Source organism: Rhinopithecus bieti, unplaced genomic scaffold (assembly GCF_001698545.2).
Source record: "Rhinopithecus bieti isolate Rb0 unplaced genomic scaffold, ASM169854v2 scaffold_15850, whole genome shotgun sequence".
NCBI classification, from domain to species: Eukaryota; Metazoa; Chordata; class Mammalia; order Primates; family Cercopithecidae; genus Rhinopithecus; species Rhinopithecus bieti.
In genome coordinates, this window is record NW_016809273.1 from 223,210 (window position 1) to 229,225 (window position 6,016).

Here is a 6,016-nt window from a genome sequence, read left to right on the forward strand (position 1 = left end):
AAAAAAAAAAAAAAAAAAAAAAGAACTGAAATTGAACAAAATTAATCACAATTTACTGTTCAAGACTTTGCATGGAAATTGTTAGTCTTCAATTAACTCCAGAGTTTCAATGTAGTTATATCAGATAGTATCCAGTGTAATTATTGTCTAGATGGGAAGAGAAGATTGGGTGTTTCCTACACTGCCATCTTCCCAGAATTCTAGTCTCAGATATTTTGTTTTACAGACTAGGTCCACCGATATTTTAAGAAATAAATAGTTCCAAATTTATGTAAGATTTTGGAAAGAAAATGAGAAAATCTCCAAATTTATTTCATAATCAATATATTATTAATTCTGGAACTAGACAATGACAAGAAATAAAAATTACAATCAAATATCACTGAGGCACATAGATGTAAAAGCAATTATCAAAATATTAGAAGTCAAGATGAACATTAAAAACAAGGTAAGTTTACTGCAGAATGCAAGGACGGTTTTAGTAAATACATCAATAAGATTTACTATGTTAATAAACTGAGAGAAAAAATATAATCATCTTATAGGTATTGAATAAACATTTGACAGATTTCATGTCCTTTCATAATTAAAACTATCAGTAAACCAGACCAAGATGGAAATTTCTTTACCTTGATAATAGGTATATGTGGTACGATAAAAAACATTTCTGGAAGCAGATTCTGACACGTAATAAAATAGATAAAACATAAGGATATTATTGTGCTTTGTAAAATAAACTAGTCACAAAAAATAAATACTATGTTATTCTACCTATGTATGGTACCCATCACAGTAAAGTTTGCAGAGACGAAAAGTAAAATGTTGGATTTTAGAGGCTGGGAGGGGGAGTAATGCTCAGTTGTTAATGCATGTCAAGTTTCAGTTTTGCAAGATAAAAAGAGTTCTGGGGATTGGTTATACAACAGATTGTAGTTAACACCACTGAACTTTATACTTAAAAATGGTTAAGATAGCAAGTTTTATTTTATGCATCACACTCACACACACACACACAAACACACACAGGTGTGTATACACACAGAGGTCTCCTTGATTTATGATGGAGCTATGTCCCAATAAATCCATTACAAATCAAAATATCTTAAGTCAAAAATATATTTAATACTCCAGTAAATCCATCATAAAGTTGGAAATTATAAGTTGAATCATCATAAGTCAGGGACTGTCTTTATATGAAATACATATAGTCTTTGTCCCAGGTTTCTGGCACAGAGCTTCAAAACTCTTGGAGTTTCCTAGGTAAGAGAAGTTATGCCAATGAGTCCTAAGTAACACTAGTTATCTAATGAGTCAAATCATGACAGAGGTCTTAGATAGCTTCAGGATGGGCACTGGTTAACAGAAAAACCAATCACATAATTAGAGGGCTGAAACAGTCAGCTACGTGACCTCCAGGGATGGTAGGGGGATTGGAGGTTGAGTTCAATCATGTGACCAAGAATTTGTCCAACTTACCTATGTAATGAAACACTAATCAAAGCCATAGACACCGCAGCTCTGGGAGCCTACTTGTTGGTAAACATGCTAACATACTTGAAGGATGGCATGCCCTGACTCCCTGGAGATAAGCATTCCTGTTCAAAAGATCCTTCCAGACCTTGTCCTATGTATTTCTTCACCTGACTGTTCATTTGTATCCCTCACAATTAAATGGTAATAATAAGTAGTAGTACGCTTTTCTGAGTTTTGTGAATCATTTTAAGCAAATTATGAAAACTAAAGGGGTTATGGGAAGCCCCAAATTTGTAGCTGGCCAGGCAGAAGTGTGAGTAGTCCAGGGACCCCACTTGCAGCTGATATCTGAAGTATAGACAATTGTCCTTTAATTATAGGATCTGACATAACATCAGATAGTGTCAGAATTGAATGAAATTATAGAACACCCAGTTGTCAGATAACTGTTGTCAGAACACAGTGCCTATGAAAAAACCTACCACAATTTTTTTAATGGTGAAAATTTGAAAATATTACCTTTTCAATGAGGGACAAAAGAAAAATCATGAATTCTATTAACCGTGTTCTAGACTGAGTAGTCAACATGAAAAAAGAACAAATATTTATGTGGATTATAAAGTAAGAGAAGATACACTAATTAACCAATCGACAGTATGAGTATATAGATAGAAAACCCAAAATAAAATACAAATATAATTAGAGCTTAGCAAAATAGCCTATACAAAAACAATATAAAAATCAAGTATACTGCTTTTGACAGTAGAAATATCAATATTAAGTATCTATAAATATTCAATATCTACAAAATCAAATGAAGGGGATTTCTGGGTTCATAATGGTAGCATAGAAGCAAGTTGGCTTTATTCCCTTGCACAGACAACCAAAAACAAACAGGGCTGAGATAATCACCAGCAATATCCCAGAACACAAATTAACATGATGATAAGGCATTTCCCAGAGCCACCAAGAAGTGAAAAGACTCTTGAGCAGATGATGAAAAAATTGAACTTCCATATCCGTGACACCCCTCCCACCAACGTTTTTGGTACCACACACAGAATATTTTCCCCCAACTCAGCTTCTACACTACAAAAAAAAAAATAGAATGAGATGTACAACCAGCTTCCCTACCATCTTGAGTTACCTGCAGGAGACTTATCCCTGCCTCAAACTATAGAAGCATTGGGAGTGCCTATGCTTATGGATAAAGTAAGATATTTTAAAGAGATGACAACTTAGATCACTGGGAATAGAAACATCCAACCAGGCTTTGTGGCTCATTCCTGTAATGCCAGCCTAAAGGGAGAAATATTTCTGAGCACAGTCAGAGACAAACAGGGTAGGTAAGATTGCCATTTTCAGCCCTAAAATCTCTACTGTATAACTTGACCAAAGGAGATGTCAAATCGTAGAGGCAGTTCATCAGAACCATGCTGTGGGAGGTTCATTCCACAGGTCCCCTGGACATAAACTCCTAGCCAGCCTTTCCAGAAGACTGAGATATCCCTTTTAGAGCATCCCCCCATTCAAGGATGTCTAGTACACTCTGACTGTGTACTAGAACTGAGGCAAACCAGGGATTAAGGTGCCATCTAGTGAAAAAGGAGGCAGTGACCCAAAAGGAAAAGAAAAGAAAAAAAATGAAGAGGTAAATTACAAAGAACCTCTAAGCAAACATATCCAATAAAAACCAAAACAAATGAGACAGAAAAGATAAATAACTAGTCCTTCAATGCAAAAGACATAGACATACATCCATAAGAAACAACAGCAAACAGGGAATCATAACATCCTCAAATGAACAAAGCAAGAAACCAGTTCAACAAACTGGCAATAAGTAAACTCTCTGAGCAAGAATTTAAAATAGCAGTTTTAAAAAACTCAGTGACCACCAAGATAATACAGAAAACCAATGTAGAAATTTAACAGATACATTTAACAGATTGAAATAACTTATAGAAATCAAACAAATCTTGGAATTGAAAAGTACACTTGTTTAACTGAAAAAGTCATGAGAGACTCTTAATAGAATGGATCAAGCACAGGAAACAATCAGTGAGTTCAAAGACAGGCTATTTGGAAACATTATCAGAGGAGAAGATGACAAGGATGATAAGGAACAAAGATCACCTGCAAAACACAGAAAATCACATTAACAAACAAAATCTAAGAATTATTGTATTCAAGAGGGATAGAAAGCTTATTTGGAGAAATAATAACTAAAAACTTTCCAAAACTTAAGATATAAAAACTGATGTAAAGTCAAAGAACAGCAAACACATTTGACTTAAATTAGACTATATTAAGGTATATATTAATTAATCTCTCAAAAGTCAAGGAAAAAAGATTATCCTAAATGCAGTAAGAGAAAAAAAAAGCAAATGACATATAAGGGGACCTCAATTCATCCAGCAATCCGCAATGTGGAAACCATACAAGCCAGGAGGGAGGAGGATAACATCTGCAAAGGACTAAAAGAAATCTGTCATTCAAGAATATTGTATTCCACAAATCTACCTTTCAAATATGAAGGAGATGTAAAGAATTTGCAAACAATCAAAAGCTGAGAGAGTTCAGCACTAAAAGACCCATCTAGGGGCTGGGTGCAGTGGCTCAAGCCTGTAATCCCAGCAGTTTGGGAGGCCGAGGTGGGCGGATCACAAGGTCAGGAGATGGAGACCATCCTGGCTAACACGGTGAAATCCCGTATCTACTAAAATACAAAAAAAAAAATTAGCCGGGCGAGGTGGCGGGTGCCTGTAGTCCCAGCTACTCGGAGGCTGAGGGGGGAGAATGGCGTGAACCCAGGAGGCGGAGCTTGCAGTGAGCCAAGATCGCGCCACTGCACTCCAGCCTGGGCCACAAAGTGAGACGTGCATCTCAAAAAAAAAAAAAGACCCATCTTACAATAAATGCTAAAAGGGAGTTCTTCAATCGACAGGAAGAAAACAACCACAAACGTGCCAAAAGAAAACATAAGAATGCATAAAACCACTGGTAAAAATAAGTATGCAAACAAACCCAGAATACTCTAATACTGTAATTATAGTGTGCAATCCACTTATAACTCTAGCATGAAGCTCAAAAGACAAATCTATCAAAAACAAGAATACCTACAGCAACTTGTTAAGAGAAAGGCAGTATTAAAATATGTAAATTAACATAAAGATAAAAATGTGAGGACTATAGAGTTACAGTATAGAGTTTTAAACAATTTTTGTTTGTTTTTATTTCTTTTCTATTAATTTTGAGACAGATATCACTCTTTAACCCAGGCTGGAGTACAGTAGTGTGAACATGGCTCACTGCAGCCTCAGACTCCCAGGCTCAAATGATCCTCCCACCTCAGCTTCCTGAATAGCTGAGACCAGAGAAACATGCAACCATGCCCTGCTATTATTATTATTATTTTTTTTGTAGAAATGAGAGTCTCACTATGTTGCCCAGGCTAATTTTGAAGTCCTGAGCTCAAGCGATCTTCCTGCCTCAGCCTCCCAAAGTGCTGGCATTACAGGAATGAACCACAAAGCCTGATTGGATGTTTCTATTCCTAGTGATCTAAGTTGTCATCTCTTTAAAATATCTTACTTTATCCATAACAGGTTTTTTTTGGTAAGCCTCACGGTAACCACAATGCAGAAACCTATAACCGATTTTATTCAAAATAAAAAGCAAAATATTACATCATACTGTTTGGGTGAGGGAGAAGGGACAAGATGGAGGAAGGTAAACAAGAAGGCACCGCCCCTGTTGCTTCCGGGTTCTTCCTCACCAACTTTCCCGCGCACAGGAAAATGCAGCCTGCACCTGGAAAGATGCAGATCAACCGAGCATGCGCCAGGTGACATCAATCCAAAGAGGTCGAAACTTACCCGGCCACGCCTATGGAGATGCCCCTATCACGCCCTTATCCCGCCCACTGCCCTCCTATGGAGACGCCCCTATCACACCCTTATCCCACCCACTGCCCTCCCCCTTCCAGTACCATCCCTTGGCACTTCCGCTTACCCACCTTCCACACTCCCTCTCATTCTTGCCTTATCGGTAGCTGTCTCTTACTCTCATTCCGCCTTCCTCTTCAGTCTATTCCTGCCCTCCTCTTCCTCGGCTCCTTCCTAACTATTCTGTCATCATTCTATTACTGTCATCATTCTATTACCTGCTTCTTATATCTCCTCTAATAACTGTTTTAGACCTTTAGGCACCTAAGGCACTAGGCAAACCAGTGTCTGATCTCCGGCCTAGTCTTAACTAAAACCAAACAATACTCCAGACACTAGGCAAACCAGTGTCCTCACATCTAAACAGCCGCGGACAATACCGTCTCCTAGCAACTACCTCTGCTACGTCACCACTGTTGCCCATCTAATACAAGGCAAAACAATTACTGTTATCGAAATTCTTTTCTCTTTATACTTCTGTTTCTTCTCTATCAGCTACAAAACTCTCCACTGTTGACTAAGTCCTTCTCTCCCCCTTAAAAAACACCAAAATAGAGTCCTACTTTGTACTTATATTACTACTCTTCTTATACACTCCA

The 6,016-nt window shown here is 37.5% G+C and overlaps 1 long non-coding RNA gene across 2 annotated transcripts in view; it reads right to left on the bottom strand.

The window, feature by feature from the left end:
• The window catches only part of LOC108540039 (uncharacterized), an 88,032-nt gene extending 82,289 nt beyond the window's left edge, over positions 1-5,743 (bottom strand). For both annotated transcript variants that reach the window (XR_001888565.1, XR_001888566.1), the window contains exon 1: positions 5,489-5,743. This is a non-coding gene — a long non-coding RNA (uncharacterized LOC108540039). The remainder of the gene's footprint in view (positions 1-5,488) is intronic.
• Between the last annotated feature and the right edge of the window lie 273 nt (positions 5,744-6,016).